The sequence below is a fragment of the Aulonocara stuartgranti genome (genome assembly GCF_965226115.1).
Source record: "Aulonocara stuartgranti genome assembly, chromosome: 5".
NCBI lineage: Eukaryota > Metazoa > Chordata > Actinopteri > Cichliformes > Cichlidae > Aulonocara > Aulonocara stuartgranti.
The window spans coordinates 1,885,001-1,910,860 of record NC_138943.1 but is presented as its reverse complement, the minus strand read 5'-3'; the positions used below and the strand labels follow the sequence as shown (position 1 = coordinate 1,910,860).

The 25,860-nt window shown below is 42.8% G+C and overlaps 1 protein-coding gene across 8 annotated transcripts in view; it reads right to left on the bottom strand.

Moving 5' to 3' along the window:
• The window catches only part of pcbp4 (poly(rC) binding protein 4), a 202,743-nt gene that overhangs the window by 107,163 nt on the left and 69,720 nt on the right, over positions 1 to 25,860 (bottom strand). For 7 of the 8 annotated variants that reach the window (XM_082533457.1, XM_082533455.1, XM_082533463.1 and 4 more), the window contains one exon: positions 19,536 to 19,574. The gene's annotated coding sequence lies outside the window, so the exon portion shown is untranslated. Of the gene's footprint in view, positions 1 to 19,535; positions 19,575 to 20,045; positions 20,150 to 25,860 lie in introns of those variants that run through there. The other variant, XM_082533458.1, reaches the window with a different exon arrangement.

Here is a 25,860-nt window from a genome sequence, read left to right as displayed (position 1 = left end):
TCAACTCTCAGTAATGCCATAGTGATCGTTTGATATATGGACCTGCAGCGGAGTTTAGTCCCAGACACGGCTAGTGACGTCAGACTTAACGACCGGATTATGAAATCACTGGGCAGGTAAAAATGCAGCAGATAGATTTGTGCAACTTGTGCACAGGTTCCACCTGAGAAACATGAATCTGCATTTCAAGAATTTGAAACTGAGGTCAGAGAGATTTTGCATTTTTAGCTCAACCCTGAAAGAAACAGAGACAAAGAGAGAAGCTCCAAAGTAATTGGACCAACATTAGCCACCTCACATGACGATGACAGACCAGCCTGTGCAGAACACGTAGCTGGATCCAAGTCTACTAATCAGCAGTGGAAAGACAGCTAAGCCCCGAGAGCACGGGGTGGGCGGTGGTGCAGCGCATCAAAATGCAAAGGCTTTAAAGTTCCTCCAGCTGGCCGACTCCACCTGCCAGTGACTCACCTCCACAGCCCGGCTATACGATCATCTACAGAGCATTTGACAGTAAAAACGAGGAAATCAGTGCACAAGTCATGAAACAGGAAAGTTTCCTAAAAGCTTTTAGTTCATTTCAGGCCAACAAACAAGAAAAACAAGAATTCTGCTCGTTTCCAGCTTCAGGTTCTGGTTTGTGGATTTTACGAGAGCAGCTTTGAATAATTGAGAGTCCTACATCATCATCTGTCTGAAACAAATCACGCCTGCTCCTCCTCCTTCAAGCTGAACCTCCTGATTGGCTGCCCCAGTAAACACGATGTTACAGGTGGGTGGGGCTTGTGAGACTGAGATGACGTTATAAAGATATGCTCATTCCTTGACAGCACACAGATTAAAAAAGATGAAAAAAAAATCACATGTGCACACTTGTATATTGATCTGATTATTTATTCTTTTGATCTTCATTATCTCAGTGTATATAGTAAGATGGTAAAACGTTTTTGATTGTTCTTCTTCTTTGAAAGCTACATATGCACCTTATAAGAGAAAGTAATCAGTTACCATTTGTGTCACTGTTTGATGAACACTTATTTTATAATAATACACAGCAGTGATGCCTTGAGATCAGCTACTAAAGATTTTGTGAGGATTTGATTGATCTAAAAGTCGGTGCTGTGCTTTTGGAAACCGAATTTCCCAGAGGAACCCACCCGAGGGATTAATAAAGTTTTATCTTATCTTATCTTATCTTAAAACAAATTATTCCTAAAAGCTATCCCAGTTTATACAGGAAGTTTTATCCGGTTGATTAATGTGTGTAGGAGCAGCAGAGGAACAGACCTGCAGTATGAGCATTTTAGTAAGTGGACGTCTTGAGGTGACCAGTGGATGCTGTATTCAAGCTATACTGAGTTTAAAAAGCTAATTCTTTCACGCTGTATCTTAGCAAGCTGTTTATGCTTAGGCAGTATGGTTTCTTAATTAACACTCACACTCCTTTAAAGCCGGTCTGTGCGGGCACGCTCCGTTTTGCATAACTATTTTTAAATCCCTGTAGAACCGGAACCACGTAAGTTAGTGCAATAATCTTTTTTGTGAAACCGGAGGAGTTGTACTTACATCTGATGCCATCAGCTTGTCCTCGGTCACGGTTTCCTTCCACATAAAGCTTTGCAAATATTGCATAAAAAGTGCTTGCAGGAACAAAAACATAATATTCCAGAAACACGCTTTGTCGATCCGATCAGCTGTTCATAACACTTCCCACATTGAAAAAGACGTCAGCGCGAACTATCGCATGTCCGCCATTACCTGCTCGAAACCGGAAGTGACGTCATTTTCGCAGAAAATGTAGTTTTTTACTTGTAGGCCTTAAAAGCCTATACTACGGAGCCCCGCAGGAGACATGGGAGAAAAAAAAATTAAGACGGACTTTTGCGGGATCTCGCAAAAGTTTTAGCCGCATTCTTCGGAGGCCGCCAGCTCGAAGCCGACCGGGAGGTTGAGGCACGATGTGCCGGGAAAGCGGTGTTCCTCCCGGCTGTAGTAGGTCTCGACCTCCCGTTAGCTTCGCGATGGTGGGTGTCAGATCTTTTGCCCTTTTGCAAATATGTGATGTCTTGTAAACCGAGCAGGTATCTGACGTTTACACAACTACATTCACGCCTCAAAATATCTTAAAAGTGTATTTTGTGACCCAGAAAGAGTAATATTACAACTAAGTAGCTGCCGCCATTGTTGGAATTCAACTTTTGCGAGATCCCGAGTTAGTTTTGCGAGATCTCACAAAAGTCTGTCTTAATTTTTTTTCTCCCATGTCCCCTGCGGGGCTCCGTACTATACTGGTGTTTTTATAAGTCATGTTTGACTTTATGCTTTTCTGAATAGTTGCTGGGATGCTTAGGACTCGAATTGCACTGCTGGAAATAGTTTATTTTGATGCACCTGCTGTTTTCTCTGCAAATTTGCATCATAGGATTGTTTTTCGTTTTTCCTGCAGTATATAAAAATTGGTGTATCTCAAAAATAAAACTATGAAGACACTCAAAATAAATGTCCTGTTGTTGTAAATTATTTTTTGGAAATTTTTTGTATTTAAAGTTTTGAGGGATAAACCTCTTAAATTTCTCCAAGTAGAAATATATGTAAAAAACCCAAAAACGATTTTCAATTTTTTTGTAGTTTATTGCACATTTTTGCAATTTATGTAGCTACTATGGACTTAATGCATACATATTATTAAAATATGGGCTATAACAGTTGTATAGCAACTTGAAATGCTCCCAAAAATGGCTCTACAGCATGTAAAAATATAAAGTAAGCTCTGGCCTTGGTTCTATGGTAGGACTTAAAGGGTTAAAGTAATTTAATCCTTAGAAATGAGTGGCAGACCAACATCCAAAGACAGTCGCTGACGTGAAGGAGGAGAGCCGCGGAGGCAGGGAGCACGGGCTCCCTGGGGCTAACAGGCAGGAAGTAATGGACTCTTTATTGAATTAGATGCTCCGCAAAACCAGAGCAGTCATTATTATCCAGCTGAGATCCTGACACAACCACCAATAACAGGATCCATTAACCCCATTGGCTCCGCGCCCATTAATCACAATTAAAATCTTTATGTAATTTCTCTTGTTTTACCAGGATGTTTTACCAGTCGGTGGTTGCTGGAGTACTTTTCTATGCTGTGGTGTGCTGGGGGAGCAGCACAGCAAAGAAGGACTCATCCAGGCTGGAGAAACTGATCAGGAGGGCTAGCTCTGTGGTCGGCATGAAGCTGGACACTCTGGTGACAGTGGCAGAGAAAAGGACATTAAAGAAACTGATGGACATTATGAACAATGCTGGGCATCCTCTGCACACGGCCATAAACAATCAGAAGAGTCTGTTCAGTGACAGGTTGCTTCTCCCCAAGACAAGAACTAACAGACTTAAAAACTCCTTTGTCCCACACGCCATCAGACTGTTTAACTCCTCTCTGGAGGGGAGAAGGAGGGGAAACAGGAGGACAAAGGAGGGGGGAACAACTAAGCTGTAGTGCCTCTTCACCTCACTGTACAATACCTTGTGCAATACTTTTTGTAAATAGTCAACGGTGCAATAGACTCAATACTTGAAATGTGCAATTCACTTGTATTTTTATTTTTTATTCCTATTTATTCTATTTATCCCCTTTGTATATTTTATTTATATTTGTCTCTGTATTTATATATGTGTGTGTGTGTGTGTGTGTATATATTCTGTAACTGTAACTTCGGTCGTTGCTGTGCTTTTTGGAAGTCGAATTTCCCAGAGGAACCCACCCGAGGGATTAATAAAGTTCTATCTTATCTTATCTTATCTTATCTTGCAGTTTTATGCTCACTTGTCGTTTGTAGCCAGAGTTTGGGTCGCGCTGGCTCTGAAGGCTGTTCGTGCATTTGACTTACTGAGTAAAAAGATGCATTCAAGAGCAGCCGACACCAAAGGCCTCGAGGAGGTAATATTACAGTGACTCCAGGCGGGGTGGACAAAGGAGTTTCTGAATGAACAAATGACTTGAGCTCAGTGACATCAAACACTCCAACCCAGCAAAGGCACATTGAAAACTGATTTGATACGGGTATGTAAACTGCATGTACAAATAATCCCTGTGAGGCTTCAAACTGTTCCTAGAGTATTTAAAAGTAGAATGGGAGGCAGAGCCTTCAGTTTTCAGGCCCCTCTTCTGTGGAACCAGCTTCCAGTTTGGATTCAGGAGACAGACACTATCTCTACTTTTAAGATTAGGTCAAGGTCGAATTTATTTATATAGCACAGACGATGCTGCACATAGTGCTTAACAATATAAAAATGCCACTAAAAAGAAACAATGTAAAGCAATAATAACAATATAAAACAATGATAGGACAATAAAAGAATTAAAGCAATAACTAAGACTATTAAAATGTTTGGGTCATAGTGTGTTAAAAGCCAGGGCATAAAAATGTGTCTTTAGTAATGATTTAAATCGATCAAGTGTTTGTGCAGATCTAATATTATGGGGGAGACTATTCCAAAGTCTGGGACCTGCCACAGAGACGGATCTATCACCACGAGATGTGAGATCAGTCCGTGGGATGGACAGCATTAATTTTGAGCTAGACCTCGTGGTTTTTCCTGGAGCATAAACAGGAAGGAGCTCAGACAGGTAAGAAGAGCTCGGGTATTAAGCGACTTAAAAACAAAAAGTAAACGTTTAAATTGGATCCTGTAGGAGACAGGAAGCCAGTGTAAAGAAGCTAAAACTGGGGTTATAAGCTCTCTCCGTTTGGTACCAGTTAGCAGGCGAGCAGCTGCATTTTGGACCATCTGAAGATGATGGATGGAGGCCTGGACGAGACCAAAATACAATGAATTGCAGTAGTCCAACCTGCAAGTAAGGAAAAGGTGAATAACACGTTCAAATACATTCTCCGGGAGGTATGACTTTACCTTAGCCAGCTGTCTTAACTGAACGAAGCAGGACCGAACTACTGCACTCACCTGCTTATTCAAATTAAAAGAACCATCAAGGTAGACACCGAGGTTTTTGACACATACTGTAAAACATTACAGTAGGAGGAAAAGTGGCCCAGAGTGCTGACAACTTCAGTTTTATCTTCATTGAGCTTTAGAAAATTTAACAACATCCACTGGCTTCAAACTTTCCTTTTTGCTAAAGCATATAGTTAGGGCTGGACCAGGTGACCCTGAATCCTCCCTTAGTTATACTGCAAAAGGTGTAGGCTGCTGGGGGATTCCCATGATGCACTGGGTGTTTCTTCTTCACGCACTGTGTTAACAGACCTCTCTGCACTGAATCATATCTGTTATTAACCTCTGTCTCTCTTCCACAGCATGTCTTTATCCTGTCTTCCTTCTCTCTCCCCAACCAATCACAGCAGATGGCCCCGCCCCTCCCTGAGCCTGGTTGTGCTGGAGGTTTCTTCTTGTTAAAAGGGAGTTTTTCCTTCCCACTGTTGCCAAAGTGCTTGCACATAGGGGATCATATGATTGTTGGGTTTTCTCTGCATGTATTATTGTAGGGTCTACCTTACAGTATAAAGCGCCCTGAGGCGACTCCTGTTGTGATTTGGCGCTGTATAAATAAAATTCAAGTTAGTTGAATTTAAACACTCAAAGCTGCTCCAGTGAAGCGCAAGATTAAACATAAGGATATGAAACGAGGCTGCACTCAGAAATGTTCCTGCACACCAAGAGAGATGAGCCAGGGCACAGTTGCTTGTGCAGCAGGTTGCAGGAGAAAATAGAATAATATGAAGCAACCTTGTACAAAAAGATGTGAGGTTCACTCAACTTCTTTCTTCAGTTTAGCACATGCTAAATATGTACACGTGCACATTACTGCTGTTAGTGTTACTGCTGATGGTAGCTACAGAACAGCGCAGTGATAACTTCCATCCATCTGCACTTAGTTCAGATCGTTGGTTGGGCTGGAACCTATCCCAGCTATCACAGGGCCAATTAAATGAATTATATATCATCATTTCTTTGAAAAAGCATATCCCATTTATGCAGCACAGGGCAGTCTTTGTGTCACTGACTCCTGGAGTTTCAGACATACAAGGTGAAGAAAGAAAACAGGCGCTGGAAAGATCTCCTTCATCCTAATCAGAATCAGAGACTTCTTGCACCACTTTAATATGAAGGCTGGACTTCCGTGTTGTGGTGTGAGGACAACAGTATTCTGCACTTCCTTCTTCTAAGAGATGAATGGATGGATGAACAGACACAACACGACATGAAAAAGCAGAATAAACATGTTCTTAATGCTGTCTGTGTGTCATGTGCTTGATTGTCCCAGCAGCTGTTCCACACGGCCTCATCGCTCGTTTCTCATATTTGTTGAACCGTCATCGGTCGTCGTGGAGGGGAAGCTTTACAGGCCAACTGACAGCCAGTAAAAGTTACAACCACAGGCAGTGCAGAGATGGCAGCTCAACGGGGAGCGAATAAAAATATCTCCACGGCATCAGCACATTCCTTACAGCGGGCCGAGAACACTCAGGACGTGACTCATGGTGAAGATTTGGAGGAACAACACAACCGCTGGCAGGACTGGAGATTAGATGTGGACTGATTTGTCTCAGCGGGACTTCCTCTGGCGACTGAGCGATTCCACTTGATGTAGTAGGAATGTAGCAGCGCACTCGATAGCCCCTCCGCCACGGAGCCGGTCTGTTAAAACTGCGATTACCTCACTGGGTGTGTGAGTGCATACGTGCTGTATCTCTGTGTGTTTGGATTTGGCCACCCTCAGAGTCGTGCTCCAACCGCTCTCTCTCCTCTACCTCTGCTCTGTTTCTCGTCAGAGAGAGAGCGGCGTGTGTGCGGCTACTCGTCGGGGAAACTGCTTGCACATCAGCTCCTCTCCGTCCACTCGCTTTGACTCAACATCACCGTCCTGCTCTCTTTCTGACCGGGACATTTCTTTCTTTCAACCGCACAGTTTGGTCAGAGTCCCGCCAGAAGCATAACACGTGCACAGAAGGACAGTAAAACCACAAAGATACACGATTTGTATCCATACTAGGGCTGCCACAAACGATTATTTTGATAGTCGACTAGTCAGTGATTATTTTTGCGATTAGTCGACTAATCAGATCATCATCCATTGGACATAAAACGTACAGCTTATTGCACCGGCAGCATCTGCTCTTATATAACTATCATTAGCTTACAGCTTTAAGTGTGTAAGGTCTGTGCTAACTAAAAATAAAGACAAGATGATAGTTTATTACATTTTAATGACATTTGCAGATTGTTTCGGTGAAGTTTAATAAACTCCTTGCTATCTAAAATATAACAGGACACTAGAGCTGGGCGATAGAACGATAACGATATGTATCGCGATATAACTTTTACTCGATAGAAAAATTAAGCTATCGCGATAGACCTCGCCGCTCTTGTCCTCTTAAAAAAAAAAAAGAAAAAGAAAAAAAGAACAGCCAATCCAAATTACGTAGCGCAGAGCCGAACCAATCACAGCCGCAGCGTCACGTCGCGTGACTTGTTACGTACAGCACAAGTGCCAAGCCGCACATGTGTATTTGTTTGGGAAGCAGCCAGCCACCGTACCGCCCGGGTAATGGAGGAAATGAGTGCGCCGGCTAGAAAAATCAACCGAGCGTGACCGAAGGGAAAACAGATGATGGTTCCAATGCCGGAGAGATTGTCGAACGGAAGAGCCACAGAAGTTCCGTAGTGTGAAGGTATTTCGGCTATTTCAAGTCTGACAAAAAACAGAGTAGCGTGCACTGTAAATTGTGCCGAAAGCAAGTCTGGAAATACAATAAACTGGTTCATGCTCAGGCTACATCCACACGTACCCGGGTATTTTTGAAAACGCAGATTTTTCTATGCATTTGCACCTTTCGTCCAAACGTAAACGGCGTTTTTGGTCACTGGAGATTTTTGAAAACTCCATTTTTGCATTTACCGGACTAGAAAAACGGAGAAAACGCAGCGTCAAAGGTGTGCGCATTTTTTGACGTCACACTGTGCGCCACGTTATTGTTTCGGTGAAATGAATTTCTACAATACTGTTAATTCTACTCTCTGCAGTGTTTAAATGCTTACATATACACACAGTTACTGTCCCTCCACACATACGACTCGGTTCTGCTTCTATGCCCCAGCTTTGTTTACTTTTTCCCACCGAGGCTTCTAGACTTCTGATTGGCCAACATTTCTGCACGGTTAGGAATCTAGCGCCACCTGCTGCTTTGGCATGTTCATAGCAGCGTTTTCCTTCATTTCTCCCTTTGTGTGTGGACGGGATTATTTTTTAAAACGAAAACGGAAAATCTCCGTTTTCAAAAATACCCGTGTACGTGTGGACGTAGCCTCAGTCTCTGATTGGAAGCGCTAATTCGTCATTCGGCTTTTGTCAGACTAAAGTAACTGTTAAAACTGTTTGAAAAGCTCAGCTATACAACAAGGAGAGATTGAGAATTTCCTTTTAGTTCTCAGTTTATTTGATACTGACAAAAGTTAGTCAGTTTTGTCTGTTCTTCTGTAAAACAAACTAAGATTTATTTTTAGAATTAATATTTTGGTTCTAAGTGGAATTGACAATTTAGTCTGTTTCGTTTGTTCTATTTTGAAACTTAAACGCTTTAGCGGCTGCCTTTTGTGTAGTTTGTAATATTTGCCTTTATTTATCTGAAAAAGTCTCGTGTTCCTTAAGTACATCTACCCTGTTGAACTTGTTATGGGAAATAAATATTTAAATAAAAACAAGCTGCTGATTATTTCACATTTTCCTTGTGAGCAACGGCACATTTAAATCTTACAAATATAGTTATTTGGCTGATATCATGATAGATATCGTTATCGCCTGAAATGAAAAAACATATCGTGATATGAAAAAATCTCATATCGCCCAGCTCTACAGGACACCGGAGTAAATTCTCCAGCATCTCACACTTCTGATGATCAGCTGTCTGCTTGACGTTTATTCAGCTGTGTAAAAACTATAACTTTAATCTCAGCCAAACCGATTTACTCAGGAACAAATAAAATACTGAAAAAAGCCAAACAATAACATTTTAAAGTTATCTAAGTGACTTATATATATTTAACCTGAGTAGTGAAAGACGGCGGTGGGTTTGAAAACGATTTGCCGGGAGTCCGGTGTTCTCACGGCTCTAGTGAGCCTAGCCCCCGGCTAGCTATCGAGCTAGTGGGTAACAGACGTCTCCGAAAACGTCGGCGCGCTTTTGAAAATATGTGGTGTCCTGATAAACTGAGCAGATATTTGAGGTTTACACAGCTACATTCTCGCCTGAAAATATGTTAAACGTTTATTTTGTGACCCAGAAAGAATAATAAGAGTAATATTAAAACTAACTAGCTGCCGCCATTGTTGGAAACTAAGCTGGGCCGCGCTATGAATTCTGGAACACAGCTTTTTCTTCTTCTTCTTCTTCTTCTTCGGGGTTTAACGGCAGCTGGCATCCTTGTGCATGCAGTGCTGCCATCTTCTGTTTCAGTCCGTTATTACACTCTTAAATCCTGCTACTTATTCCTGCGTCTTTTGTGATCTTACAAAGCTTCAAACGACGCGTCGACTATTAAATCAGTCGTCGACGATTTTGATAGTCTACGTAATCGTGACTAGTCGAATAATCGTGGCAGCCCTAATCCATACTGTACAAGATATTTGACATGAGGCCTCATCTGATGATGAAACAATCATCGATGTTGCACAAATGTCCAGATCTATTGTTGAGGAGCTCCACTCCTGGACGTGTGCAGCCTGCAGTGGCTGTTGTGGCCGCCTCTGATGAATACGTCAACCCAGAACATCCCATTCAATAAGTGGCATACTGGGACTAAATGCTGGCCAAGGAGCTGTGTGGATATGCTCCTGATTGAGAAAAGCCTGTTCTCCTCTGGCAGAGTGGAGGCAGGCATTGTTCTGCTGAAACAGCCGCGGGGCGACGTGCTGCTGCAAGAACGGCACAAGTAGCACCTCACCCAGGTGCTGCCGTCCACTCTAATTTCCACCAAAACAATGCAATGACATGGACACGCAAGCCTCAAGCAACAATGTGGAAATGTCTGTACAATTATTAACCAAACCAAACCTTCATGTTACAATTATTAATGAGTTATTACTATTAGTACATCTCCAAAAGTTGATTCAGTTCATCTGGACGTAGTGTTTTGTGTTGTTGTGGTTGTTGATCAATGGTCATGAGAATTTCCGTCCTGATGAACAGAATCAGATTTTGGAGATGTACTTACCTGGATGACTGGATGCATCAAGACGATACTATTAGTACAATTTGAGAGTCGTGCAAATTACATGTTTTACTTGCAAGAAACCAAAATGGGAGAAACCCAAGAAAACGTAGTGTTAGCAGGTTTGTGCTCCGAGTCCTTTCTTACTATGACCAGATCTCAGCTTTTGCCGCCGTTCTCGTGCTCTTTGTTCCAAAGCGTTACTGCTGTATTCAACATTTGAAGAGCCGTCCTGAAGATGAATGCTGGGCAAACATTACAGGAGTCTCTAGAAAACATCAAACATCCACTGCAATCAAGTCTTTACGTAACACAGCTGAAAGAACCAACATGGCCACATTAATCATTTAACCTTAAACCTTCAGAAGCTCAGCGTACGAGCTGCCTCCTCGGGTTACCAGCGAGCGACACTTGATGTAGACGGTTGTGCACAGGTAAGTTACGCCAATTCAAGCAACAGAGCGAGACTCAGTTGTGCCTTAAACGAAAATAAAATAATATTGTATTAACCTGAGAGATTGTACAGTAGGCTGTGGGTAATATTTTTACTCCTCAAAGTCTCCAGTGTATTCGCACAAACAAAGAAGAAGCACATTACCGTACAAATCCCGTCTTTTAAAACCAATATCTGTCAGTAAACCTCTGGGAGCCAAAATGTCTGGAAGAAAAATCCATCCAACATTTTGAGGCATTTGAATAACAAACTGTCAGCCGCTCAGTACGAGTGGAAGAATGACGGCAATGTCACACCGAGCATTCATCTGGGAGCCGTGAATATCTGTGTGAGCCAACCAGCAGCCGTCTCGTGCCAGTAGAACCAGTACGATTCAGCCTCTGGAGACTGTGCATTTAAAATCCCATAAAAATTCATCCAGTAGTTACACTGAATGAGACATTCAACCTCCACAAAGACAGACTCCAGCTGCACTGCCACACCTACAACTACGGGAAACATCCAGTTCAGGTTTATTAATATAACCTCAATTCACAACAACAGTCACCACAAGGTGTTTTATACAGAAAGGTAAAGACTGGGACACCAGCAGCGCTTACTCAGGAGAGAGAATAAAGTTAGAATAAAGTTTCCTAGAGAACAGGTTAAAATGTGTCTCCATGCTGAAGAATGGCTACATTTACACGTTTATAAAAGCTGAAGAAAAGAAAATGTTTCCATACAAATTAGGGCTGCTCAATGAATCAAATTTTAATCACGATTACGATCTGGGCTTTCAACAATCATTAAAAATGACTGAGCCGATTATTAGCCCCTCGCCCCGTGCTTTCAGGGCGACCGTGGCTCAGGGGGTTGGGAAGCGTATCTGTAACCGGAAGGTCGCTGATTCGATCCCCGGGCTCTCTGTCCTGGTTGTTGTGTCCTTGGGCAAGACACCTACCGCCCTCTGGTGTTGGCCAGAGGGGCCGATGGCGCGATATGGCAGCCTCGCTTCTGTCAGTCTGCGCCAGGGCAGCTGTGGCTACAGCTGTAGCTGCCTCCACCAGTGTGTGAATGTGAGAGTGAATGAATAGTGGCATTGTAAAGCGCTTTGGGTGCCTTGAAAAGCGCTATATCAATCCAATCCATTATTATTATTATTATTTACTCTCGCGCTGCTCCGTGTGGGAAATCAAGCGCACCTCTCTGCATTTCGAATACGTGTCACAACAATTAAGAGGACCCGAGGGAAGCTCGGAAAGCTAAGCAGAAGTTATTTGGAGAGGAGAGTGACTGCCGTTGGTTGAAAAGAGGTAAAACGACTTCAGTGGTGTGGAAACATTATGGGTTTGCGGAGTCAGACGTGGATCAAGTAGACATAGTGTGTAAACTTTGCTGCGGTGTCGTAGCTGCAAATTTATTCAATCATTTATTTCAATCAAAAGTTACTACTTTCAGTGTTTCATTTTATTTTTGTTCAGGCAGCAACTTTTTGATGCAATTGTGCATTGTGTGGCTACACAGCTCGCCTTGATGTTTGGTTATTTGTATGCATAAATATTATGCAGTATTTTGAAGTCCACTGCAGCGCTGAACTTGTGGACATCACTTTCAGAGGCGATGTAAGAACACAATTACCCGACAGAGCGAGTCTGACTGCACTCATTTGCTCCAGTGTGAGAATAGAACAGGTAATAGCACAGATAATGCCCACTCGCTACGCACCAGGCTGCCTCACGCTCTGTCCAGGCAGCAGCCTCGCCCGACCACACTGAGCATTTCCAGCAGTGAGAATGTGACTGAAGTGGACCATTTCCTGTTGTGTTTCATGTGAGGAGGGAACATTGAAGAAACTATTCCAACCTGGGTTTTCCAAAACTGCTCAGAGGATATAAAAATAACTCAGTTTGAAGCTCAAACCGTTAAAAAAGCTCAAATGTAATGGAAGCGTGATATTTCTACTGATTTCACGTGTTAATGCTGCAGCTCTGTCACTGTTCATGACGACGACATCGCTCCAGCAGCACCAAAGCTGATGTGTGTCGTCATTTATGTCATCGTTGTATCATTTATTTAGATTTCAAAGGAACAAAGACACAAGACAATCTGACACACACACACACACACACACACACACACACACACACACATGGTCTGTAGCAAAGTCAGAAGGAATCGAGCTCCTACTGTGTAACTAAACTTTTCCAGTTTAGCCAAGCCTCAAGCATCTGCAGGATTTTCAGATTTTTCTGGATGGATGGTGTTTCCACTCAGTACGTTTTCCTTTTTTAGCCACAAAATCAAAAATGCATAAAACAAGTGGATGGAAGTTCACCTGGAGGATCTGAGAGAAACAAACACACACACACAGGTCACACAGTGGCAAAGTCAGCAGGAAACGAGCTCATATTGCACAACTGATCCTTCACTTGACCCAGCGACCTCACGCCTCCTCACTGACGCTCCAGGTGATGTCTGAAAATTAAAGCCATGAAGCGAAGGGACCGGACGAATAAAATGTCAGGAATATGTTTAACACAGCAGCCGGGGAAAAAGAGAGTCTCATTTACCATGCATGGGTTATCAAATGCAAAGCTGGAAGTCAAAGTCACACGCTGCACTGGCCTCTCAAAGGCTAATCCCACCCCGCATGTCCCCAGTACGAACTCCAGCTTTAAGTGTACAGAAGTGGAGCAAAGACTTATTATTTCATTTATTGGACTTTTTGGGGTAATTGGAAATCTGTCCAACTTCTAAAAGTGTTTAATCCAAGTCTAATTCAATCCATTCACATTAGTTTATAATAAATAAGTACGTCTGTGAAAGATCACCAGTGGTGAATGTCAAATCTGGCAACGTTTTGGCATTAAAAATAAAACCAGGATGGAAATCTGAAGGATTTCTGAGGCTGTGAAAGCACCGATGACCCAAATCCATCTGATTTCTGCTTCCACGTTTTCTTTATATGCAGACACACAGGCCTTTTTAAGAGTTTGTATTTTACACACTAATTGGCATCTTGGCAGAGAGGACGAATGAGAGCAGGAGAGAAAACAAGCAGTCACGTTGATTTAAGCCAAAGATGGAGAGCGGGGCGGGGAGGCAACGAGCAGAGAGAGATGAAGAGAGATAAAAGTGGCAGAGGGACAGAGAGCGAGGACCGTCAACTCAAAAACGGCAGTGGCACTGATAAAAGCAGAGGGATGGATGGTGGGGCACAAAGAGGAGAGAAGAACAAAGAAGGTGGAGATAGACGAGGAGGAGGAGTCAGACAGACCCAGAAAATTTTGCTCAGGAAAGAAAAGGAAACGGAGACGAGGCCCAGATGATTCCTGATGTTGTTACAGCTCAATTAGAAATCACCTCCACCCGTGTGTGGGAGCACACATCCACCGAGTCCATGTGGGGCTGACATGTTAAACACATGCTGAATCGGAGCAATTTTAAGTAAAACAAGCTCACCGATTGGACGGTTTTAGTGACATAATCAGCGTCAGAAGTCCAGGACCAGTGTTGATATATTCCATTCTTTACGTGGTTATCTGCTACAAAATGAACCTCCAGGAGTGAAGGATGAAACCAGAAACTGCAGTTCCTCTAACGTCCACTCGAGGCTCCAGCCCTGAGTCAGTCTCCAGATAGACTCAAATGAAAACGGGTATCAGCTTTGCTGATAATTGATCCATAATGCTGAGATTTTTCCTCTTGCTTGCACAGAACCACTTTGGTCCAGTTCTCCGATCAGCACCAGGTTCATCTGTTAGATTTGTGAGCAGCTCGGTGAAATGATCAGAGTGTGTTTTACATTAAACTGTTCAGGTGTGCAAACGGCCACGTTACACCGTGTGTAAACTGACAGATGTTATTTGCATGACTGGCCAAAGGGCAGTGAGACCAGAAGACAGATTCGGCTCCACGCAGCGTTTCCTTCATGTTCAGCAGGATGGCTGCTGCAGGCGCTGAAAACCGAAGTGACACGCAATTCACTCAGTTTGAAGAATCTCCTGCAAAAATGTGTCCACGGAGAAACTTTTAAAGGATTATTTGTATTTGTGGAGGTAATGATAATCAATCACAGCGGCGCATAAAGTTTATGAAGGTGTAATTCACTACAGATGACAGAAAAACTGCAAAAGTTCAGATATGGATGACGTGTTTGGAGGATATAATAATAATGATGTCATCAAATATGCTCACATGACCAAATCACACATTACTCCAAGTCTGCTGCAGGCAAAACAGGAGGAGCATTAAATCTGATGTGTGTACGCAAAAGTTAAATTTACCACATTGTAAAAAAAATAATACTACAATATACTTCAACTAGCAAAAGTAAAAATGCTGCTTCTTCAGTGGCTGAATGCATAATGTCTAATGTTGCAGTTCTAACAGAATTTAAACGCACTCTTCACATTTATCTCATGTATGTAAAACACTCCAGTTTATCTGTACACTTCTGCAGAGTGACTAATAAAGCTGTCAGAAAAATATAGCGCAGCAAAAAGTTCAATAATTCAGCTCGACGTGAAGTTCAGATGTAGAAGAAACAACCGGAACTACTTTATTGGAATCAGCCTGAGTACGTTTAAAATACAAACTATGATGACTCGAGAAACAAACAGATGAGAGATGATGAAAGAGTTCAATACAGGAATTATTCAGAGTAATGCTTGTGATTAATCATCTTAGTCACTAAAACAGGGAAAATAATGTGAACCACAAGCAGTGAACATGCATTTATTAGCTGACTCGGCTGCTGGAAGAAGAAGCAAAACTCTGTTTGGAGCTCGTAATATTGATTCCTGTTGGAAACCACACAAAACAAAAAGAGCTGTTTTTAATGTGACGTACCTGCTCCACTACAAACTACTGGGAATGAATGCTGCTATGTTAGAGCCTAGTGTAGAATATAAACATGTCACCATACTGTACTTAGTTCAGTAATGGAAGGCAAGAGACCACCAACCCATTTTTAACAGCAGGGCCCTGTTTCAGGAAGCCGGTTTAGTGGAAAAACTGAGTAAGTATACCCTGAGTTAACGAAAACTCCGGGTTTTCGGTTTCACAAAGCGAGTTCAGATGAAGCCTGAGTGAGTCACTATGACGACACACTCCGTGAAGCTAACCTGCCCCCTAGCAGGTTTACTACAACTAACCCTGACTGTCTCCGCCCCTTTGTCGGAAACCTGACAGTAGGAAGTGTCAGACATGGCGTGCTCCTTCCTTGAAGAGCCAGTAGATCGTGAAGCCCAAATTCTCCGCAGAGCTCTCCGCCGGGAGAGAGTGATCAGAGCGCGTTTGGACATTTTATCATTTCCTGATGATTTTCTGTGCGAACGTTACCGTTTCTCAGCACAATCTATAATTTATTTGAATAACATCCTCAGGCCTAATATTGCTCATGTGACACATCGCGGACATTCTCTCAGTTCTGTACATATTATTTGTATTGCACTTCGGTTTCTTGCAAACGGGAGCTTTCTGTATAATATCGGTGACGCTGAGCACGTTTCCAAGGCTACCGTCTGTCGGGCAGTCAGGAATGTTACAGTTGCACTGAAACGTCTCCTGCACTCGTCTGTGGTGTTCCCCGGTCATAGACCCACAAGATTTATCAAAGAGGGATGCCACAAAATTGCAGGTATCAGGATGACCAAAACTTAATTTATGATGTGGTGATACTTGAACTACTACTTAAATTTTACATTTATTTTCACGGTTCCCAGGCGTGATTGGCTGTACAGATGGCACTCACATTCCAATCATTGCTCCTTCAGTAAATGAAGGAGACTATGTGAACAGGAAGTCTTTCCACAGCATTAATGTACAGGTACATAGTTCCCTGTAGCATTTCAAACTAACAAATTATTTCATTATAGTAATGGATGCTAATTTGTGTTCTCTGCACTGTGAAGATCATATGTGATGCTGCCAACATTATCACAAATGTGGAAGCCAAGTGGCCAGGCTCTGTCCATGACTCACAAATATTCCGTGAATGTACACTGAGCACAAAATTTAGACATGGTGAGTTGAGAATACTTTAAAATATATAAAGACCAATTGCTTCAGGGACATTTGAACTGAAGTGTACCCTTCTGTCTTAGGAGAGTTCACTGGCTACTTGCTTGGTGATAGGGGGTATCCATGTTTACCCTATTTGCTTACCCCTTACCCTGACCCTGAACCGGGCCCACAGCAGCGATATAATCTGGCTAATTGCAGGACAAGAGCCAGAATTGAAATGACTATCGGAATGCTTAAGGCCCGGTTCCAGTGCCTGCAAAGACTCAGGGTCACCCCAGAAAGGGCATGTGACATTATTGTGGCATGTGTGATTCTTCACAACATTGCCACAATTAGAGGAGAACACTGTCCTTCTGAACCAAACATCAGCAGTGATCCAAACCATGAACATCCTGACCCTCCCACGGACATACAAGATGGAAGAGCAGTCAGAGACACCATATGTCACAATCATTTCTTTTGACCCATCACCTCAACATGTTGAAAGAAGAATAAACAGATTTTTTGTTCAACTGGCTTTATTGGTCGCCTGTGTTTCCTGTACACAAAGTATTAAAAGATGTAAACCTCATAAAGTGTCTCTGTTGCTTCCTCCTCTGTAACAGCTGTCAATGTTTCTTCATTCTTTTCCTGTAGTAAAGAAATAAACAACATTGCTGTTCTACTGTAAACTCATATAATCTGTGGAGTATTACTCACAACTGCATGTTGGTCTGGCTCAACAGGAGGCTGCACCAGATGCAGTACACCACCACCATCAACTGATAGAATATGAGGTTTATACAGGTCACTTATAACTTACAAGGGACCAAATGGCAATTAACAAACATACCAAGCACCTTACACTTCATTGTCATTATGCTCTCAAAGACAACCAAGACTGAGGGAAGGCAAAATCAGTAGGAAAATAACTTCACTACAAAATAATCCATTATGGTGAAGAGTTTATCAAATGAATGAGTAGCACTGCAAAGGTGACTGTGAAGAAAGGATGTATGCACATCATGTATTATTTTGAATTTACCCCTTATGTAGGCACTTGTGTCTTGCGGGGTTATTGCCTCAGAGGATGTCCCCGCAGAGATGCCTTCGGCCACAGGGCGCCCACTGTTTTGGCTGAGGGCCAACTGCTCAGCCTCTGTGAGTGGTGGTGGTGGTGGAGGACCCCCACCTGTTTTTCAGGCCTCCGCTTTTTTTCTGTTGGCTATAACGGGCCACATTTGAGCATACAGAGTAAGCAAATATGTACTTGTAATGTGCTCAGATAATTTCAATAAGTGCTTAAAGAAAGAAAATTAATGTAGCCTCTAACTGCAATTGATGTACATGGACAAACAGACCAAGCACTGTGGCTCATAATACAATTACACCTTACCTGTTTGGACTATATTTTTATATTTCATTTTTACTTGCTGCCAGGAACGTTTGGGGCCTGTTGGGTTGCACCTGCGCTCACATCACATCACAAAATAAAATGTATAAAATAACAAATAAAATAACATATGATAAAATAACGTGTTAAATGGGTGGAAATCCCTAGATCAATGTTTATATTAACACTCACGCATTGACTCTGTCGGCTATGTTTTGCCATGCATGCTCTCTTTCTTTTGCAGCTGTGGCTGTGTTACTTTTTTCCGCGGAATTTGCATGTTATCGGCATATGCTGCCATCAGAATTTCGGCCTCAAGCGCTGTAAAATACATTGACCGCGCCTTCTTTCCCTCCGTCTCCATGGTGACTCGCTTAATCTGTGCTCCACTAATCAGGGCTTTATGTATCCTCGTCCGCGCGCTTCACTTGGGGTTAAAGCAACTCCGCGTTGATTGAACTAATTGTTATCAGCCTTTCTGAAACGGAATATTCCGAGTTGGACAGTTCGGGGTTACTCAACCCTGAGTATCGTTTTTCACTCTGAGTTTTCTAAACCGGCTTCCTGAAATAGGGCCCAGGAGATTCAATTCAACTTTATTTATACAGCTCCAAATCACAACAACAGTCGCCTCAAGGCGCTATCAATGCTAACCAGCAGCTAGCTAACAACACATTTCTGTATTGATTTTGTTTTTTTAAAACTGGGCATTTGACATGTGCCACAGCATCATATGGTGCTTCTGCATCCGCAATTATTGTCTGTAGTTTACCATCATATACCTGTTAGAGAGTCAACATGTTCACGTAGCATCAACAAGCGCACGACTTCATGAGCTCAGGTATGGCTTCACTGCTGAAATTCACCGACTTCACTTATTAAATACAAAGTGAATATAATGCTCATGAGTCTCGCCTCTCCACAGACTAATTACTAATTCAGTTTCAATTTGATTTCATTACTTTTTACAAATCAAAACAACAGTCACTCCAAGGTGCTTTATATTAGCAGGTAACGACTCTACAATAATACAGAGAAAACACCAACAATCACATGACCCCCTATGAGCTAGCACTTGGCGACAGTGGGAAGGAAAAACTGCCTTTTAACAGGAAGAAACCTCCTGCAAACCTTACTGCACTATCTCAGTAAGGGACGGTGATCTGATATGAACAGCTGAGGCTGAGGGGAGGGAGACGGGACAAAAGACGCGCTGTGCAAGAGAGCCAGAAGCAGACAACAACTGCTCTAACGAATTTACTGACATCGTCAAGAAACAGGATTTAATCTGCAAATATCTGAGCAGCAAAACTGCTGCCATGTTTCTGATCCAACTGCCATCCTCAGACTTACAGGAGTTTCTAGATTCTTCCTCGGTATTCTTCATGCTCTGCGTAGCCTCAAACATGCTTCATCTCTTTTTATACAGTAAAATAAAACCGATAAATTTTAACACAACAGCTGAAGCATAGAAAGATTTCACTCACTGACCTGCTGCTCAGATCTGTGGGCGTGGCATTCCTGGAAGACCTGTGGGAACAGAAAAAGATACTCTGATTACCATCTGCTCAAACGAGACCAGATTTAAAGTCAGTACAAACACACTGACCAGCTAGCAGCTAGTTAGCTTAGCTTAGCACTAGCATAGGAAACGAGGGAGGCCAGCTAGCCTCTGAAGCTCACTGACAGCTTTTATTTTAGTGGATTTCTGATGCGTTTCCACTTTCTCTTTAAGAAAATCGTTGCTTTGCTGCATCCATGTTCAAAATCCACTAAAGCTTGTTGGAAAACATTTGTGCTACGAGAGAAATTTACAGATGATGAAGAGAGACGTAGACTTCAGTTTGACCTCATTTTACATTTTTTTAAGTTTCTGGCATGAATTTAAAAAAAGAATGAATAAAGAAAATGTTACATCTTATTTAAAGGGCATAAAACAGCTGCTGCACGTCTCAGATTGTTAAACTCTTCCTGCTGAGCTGTTTTTCTACAGACACCCACACAACAGACACCGAGCCCACAGACGTCCACATCCAGCTTCATTTATGCAGTTTATTAACAAATTAGTTTGTGAAGCCAGTGAGCCACAGCTGTGGAAGCACACACACACACACACACACACACACACATATTTTTGTAATGTAAATATAAAATATTTTTCATATTTTTTGACCTGAAGGAAAAACGTTTGGAGAGAAAGAGAAAAATATAAATAAATGAAAGATTAGAATAAACTTGAACTAACAGTTCTCACCACTAAAACCATTTATTCTGACTGTTGCTTCATTAGTAATGAAAGAAAAGCTCTTTGTGAAACTGCACTGTTACAAAACTGCACCTCTGAATTGCATGCCAGGAAATGCTTTTTTTTGTCTATAATGCTCATTTTGCATCACTTCTGGTGGACGTTTACTGTGGGCGGGGCTCAGACAGCTCCGCCCACCCAGCTTAAAAGGTGTTTTCACTCAATAAAAATGTACTGAGCCACTGACATCACATCATTTACCTTGAACCAAAGTAAACAAAGTAAAATGCGAGTTAGGAGCAAACGGCCTGTTTGTTAACTGAAGGTAAGAACAGACAGAAGAAAGGTCTAACTAAGCAAAAAAACTTATTTTATTATTATTAATACTTATTATAATTATATCATTATAGAAATTAACAATAAAAGTAATTAGTGAAAGTAAAAACTACCATAAGCACCCAGAGATAGCAGAACCTTAAAAACGCCTTCATGTCCCTGAGTCAGTTTACAGTTGGAAGCTTTTTGCATATTTGTGTTTTGGGTGCCGGCCTGAACACAAACTGATCTTTATACATGCTGTTTTTTATTATTGTGCTAACCTCATTAGTTGTACCCATCCCGACCTCAGAGACCCTCGGACAGCTCCAAAAGCAGTGTTCAGCGTACCACGGCTTACACTTGGTTCGGTTACTTTTGAGACAGTAACGATGCACCAGCATCTATTTCTGTCATAACTGCCGGTGTTCTGTTTTGGTGAAATATTCTGCACCTCGTGTCTTTGAATCTATGACCGAGAAACCGAGTGAGAGGCTTGAATACATCATTACCAGGCAGCATCATGGCAGACTCGCTGCAGGTCTTTAGCTGAGTTCTAAAGGGCAGGATATTGGAAACTGTGTCAAACCACATGCGAGTCGAGACCTTTATGCAAAGTTAAATTCATTAAGAACGTCTGAACAGGTCCTAACAGGGCTGAGTCCTTGTGACAGACAGACTGAGTCCTATATACGGACATCCAGTCCTCAGAGGGTCGGAAGAAAAAGGTACAAAGATCAGGAGGAACAAAATCCCTGAGGAAATGTCAAAGGGACGATTCATGAGTGGAAGAATCGTTCCACCCACTGGTCACTCTGCTACAAACATGAACACACACACACCGACATCGTCCCATGCAGCAAACTCAAAGCGTGCACTGTTAATAAGGAGGAATGTCACCTCTGGAGTACCATGGGCACAGATATTCTATTTCATTAATCGCTTGTATAGTCATAGTGCTAGACGCACTCCTTTAGACCAGAACAAATCAAACTGTTTTGACAATTTTTTTTACTTTGTTACTTATAAGAAACCAAAAACCCTGAAAAGCTGAACTCCAGGCAGCTGAGTGTATCTGAGACGTGAGGCAGTCTCACTAATGTTTTGCATGCACAGCTACCATCACTCTGAAGCCTGCAGTCACACAAATGTAAAAACTAGAGTAGATTTGGATTTCTAAACTTTGTTCCAGCTACCAGCTACCATTTTACTGTCACACAGACCGTGTTCACACTCAGTCCTTATAGACCGGAGAGATGATTTTAAAGCACAAATGCTTCCAGTGCTCTTATTTTATCCAGTGAAAGAACAAATCAAAACCTGCAATTTCCAAACCTCTGGTCAAACCTCGTGCACTCAGAATAAAGTCAATCACAACTTTTAGCCATTATCAACTCGAGGTTCTCCTCCACAAAGCAACAGCTGCTAACGAATGCAGACAGATTGCTTCTGAGCCCAAAGCAAAGAGCTTTTCATGCCGTGACATTCACACAAACTCCAGGGAGGAACAACTCGAACGGAATTTATGTTTGTGTGTGTGTGTGTGTGTGTGTGTGTGTGTGTGTGTGTGTGTGTGTGTGAGTGAGCTGTAAAGGCGGTCTAAGGCGGGGCGCGTGTCTGATGTCAGAGAGGACACTCAGCTGTTTAACACTGTGACAACTGCAGGGGGAGAGATGACCAGACTAAAAGACGACAGAGGCTGAAGGAACAAAGTATCCTGGAATCCCAGGACTCTGCTGTATGGCTGCTATGGGCATGATCCACCGCTCATTGTGTGTGTGTCTGTGTGTGTGTTCGTTCTTTTTAAGCCCTCTATGCCCTTTTTCAGACTTGTGCTGGTGTAGCCGCGCGTGCCGGCGTGAGCGCGTCAACGTGTGCCCTCTGCCCTTTTCCAGATGTCGGCTGTTAAACGTGTGCGCGTCTCCCTTCAGAGCTATAATGAGGTCCAGGGGGACGGCAGCCCTCCTGTCCATCTCTCCGACCAACATCGCACACATTGTGAGGATCCTGACCCGTACCACACACACACACACACACACACACACACACACACACACACACACACACACACACACGCTGATTCTACACGTCTATATTTCAGTGTCAAAAATCAGGCCCCATTAGAGGAGAATGGAGGGAGTCTAATTAGGCAGCGAGTTCTCAAAAGCTCGGTGTTCACGTTCCTGTAACACGAAAGCAAAGACTGGACAGAGAGAGGCACTCACTGGGTTTTTGGGCGACTTCACGCTGACTGTTCTCCGGTAAAAACCACCACCCTCCAAGTTTCTTTCACAAATTGTACATTTGCTCGTTTTGTTTCCTTTTACCACAGAAACAAACTCACCACCACCCACTTGTGTCAAAGATCACACACCCTTCATCCTGAACCCAGCAGGAGGGCCTTTCATGAATAAAGGTTATTAGAGTCAGCTATATTAAGCTAAAACCAAGTGTGAAAAAACGCTTTACTGAAAAATATTAGAGGAAAAAGTAACAATAAAATGAAATTTTCTCATGTTTATTTCAATTTTTGTCAGTTTAATCTGAGACATGGAGGCACTAAAACCCGGCCCTGGTCCCTATCAGGAGCTCACACCAACACTGAAACTGAGCTTTAACATGAACCTGCTCAGAGCTCTCGACCGCCAATCGAGGCGGTGAATGCGGCGGCGACGGGGAGACGTTTTTTTTTTCTAAAAGGTTTATTAAAAACTGTTGTTTAAGAGCTAAGAGCTCATCAGTGACTTCTTAAGTCACATTTACCAATTTTACAGCTTCACAGACCAAATATGAAGCTCATAAATTCTACCTACACCAGGTAAAGATACTGTAGTTTAACACTGGTCATATTTGCACAGCGTGACTCAATAAAAACATTCATATTTCATGCACTGATCTACAATAAAGATTGATTGTGTTTATAAACTGAAAACACAATCAACCCCCCCCCCCGAGCCTGGTTCTACTGGAGGTTTCTTCCTGTTAAAAGGAAGTTTTTCCTTGTGAACGAATGTTTTGTTGTAATTTGAAAAGAGAACAACATCAGCTCAGAAAGAAGGCGGAGTCCACGCAGTTTGCACTGTTACGAGAAACATGTCTTTTAAGGAGAAGCTTGTCATCTGATGGAGAATCCTTCCAACAGACGATCGTGGCTCAAGAGTTGGGAGGTCGCCTTGTAATCGGAAGGTTGCCGGTACGAGCCCTGGCTTGGACAGTCTCGGTCGTTGTGTCCTTGGGCAAGACACTTCACCCGTTGCCTGCTGGTGGTGGTCAGAGGGCCCGGTGGCGCCAGTGTCTGGCAGCCTCGCCTCTGTCAGTGCGCCCCAGGGTGGCTGTGGCTACAATGTAGCTGCCATCACCAGTGTGTGTGTGTAAAGCGCTTTACTCGTCAGAGTGAATTATTTTATTTCCTCACGACTCAAACAACTTTTGGAGATTGACACTTCCACTCCTGGAGTCGAACATTTTATTAAAATATTTGCTTTATTAACTTTGCCACATGCCTGACATCTCTGCATTAAACCAATTCAAAGCAGATATGTATCCCTGCTCCTATAAAGCCCTGCTGGTAGGAGGTAACAACAAAAAGAAGAGAAAGGAAAATAGCACGTGGGGAGGTGAAAACTGCCATTAAACTGGCCAATTACCCACAGCTAATGTGTGATCACATTTTCTCCGTCCAGTTTGTTTGTGGCTCATTTCACAGACCCAGAAACAAACAGGCAGATTGAGTGTCTGCACACAGGTGTCCTAATGACACCTCAATCTGAAAGCTTACTCTGGGAGCTTGTTTTGCAGCTGGTTTTGTACAAACTTGTTGCAGATTCCTTCTTTTAATAACACCACAGTCCTAGCGGTGCCATGAAACCTGTTTACCCCTGAAAACGTCCCCAAAGCAGGAGGAATAAACACAAATGCAGTTTCAGGGTCACAGAAGTGGACCGAGTGTCAATCAGAGCGCGAAGATCGGTCGTCATCAGCACGTTTTAAACACCAAACCAAACAACAGCAAAGCTCCCAAATCCAGCTCCCTTCATCTCCCTGTTTGTCTTTCTCAGGAAATAAAAATATTAACTAACGGTAAATATTTACTCAACACTTTCAAGGTTAACGAAGCAGAAAAAAGGAGCATCTTTGTAATCGGATGTAAAAAGAAGCTGCCGACAGAGAAAACACGTGGAGGCTTCCAGAAAAACAAATGAACGATGCTTCGCCTGCATAATGAGACAAGTATTAGGGTGTCAGCTAAATACGTGCCCACATTAAATGAGTGTTCGGCTGCGTCTGATAAGAATAATATCCACAGAAAGCTTTCTGATCACTAACAAGGGCCGGCTGGTAATAAAAATCTACCTTTTTAATTCTACTGCTATTAAAACACTCATCACAGCCGGAGCCCAGAAATAATGAAGCATATTGTTTAAGGGCACTTAGTAACAAGTGGAGCTGCTTCTACCCACCCAAAAAAGGACACGCAGTCACAGCACGAGTCCTGCACTCAAGCAGCATTTCTATAGATGTCTGCTTTATCTGCACGACACAGACCTGCCGTTTCCCTCCGAGCCACAGTGCACGCACACCGAGCCATGCAGGTTTCTCTTTTATGAAGACTTTCACAAACGTAGACGGTTTAATTCCAGCAAACATCCAGAAACTAATAAGAAACGAGGGTGAACAAAGTTTACCAAGTATAAAGCAGCGTCACAGAAAAAAGCATCACCTACATCCATCAGCTGGTCGTCTGCTCGTTAACACAAATTTGTAACCAGACTTGGTCAAGAAAACCTGCTAAAGTTCAGATTGGGATTCAGAATAAGGAAGGAAGATGATTTAAGTGGCTGAATGTGGCCTGGCTGTTGGTCTGAGTGTTTCAGGAGGGTCAGAGGAGGCCCCGTGGTACCAGCTGAGCGTCCTACCTACCCTACACAGCCTACTCAGTCTAGTACTGATGCTGACCACGTCCATCCCTCCAGGACCACAGTGTCACCTTTGAGCTGTGGTGGATGGAGAGATTCTCGTCATGCAGCAGCTGTGCAATGCTATCATCCCAACATGGACCAAAATCTCTGAGGAGGTTCCCAGCACCTAGGACGCGTCTGTTTTATAATCATCACTCATGACTCAACAATCATGATCGTGTGAACCAATCACAAGTGACATGAGACTGAAACATGAGTAATGACTCCTCTGTGACGTGACGATGCGACTAAGCAGGGTTTAGGTTATAAAAGGTGCGTCATTGAAGTTCAAGAACAT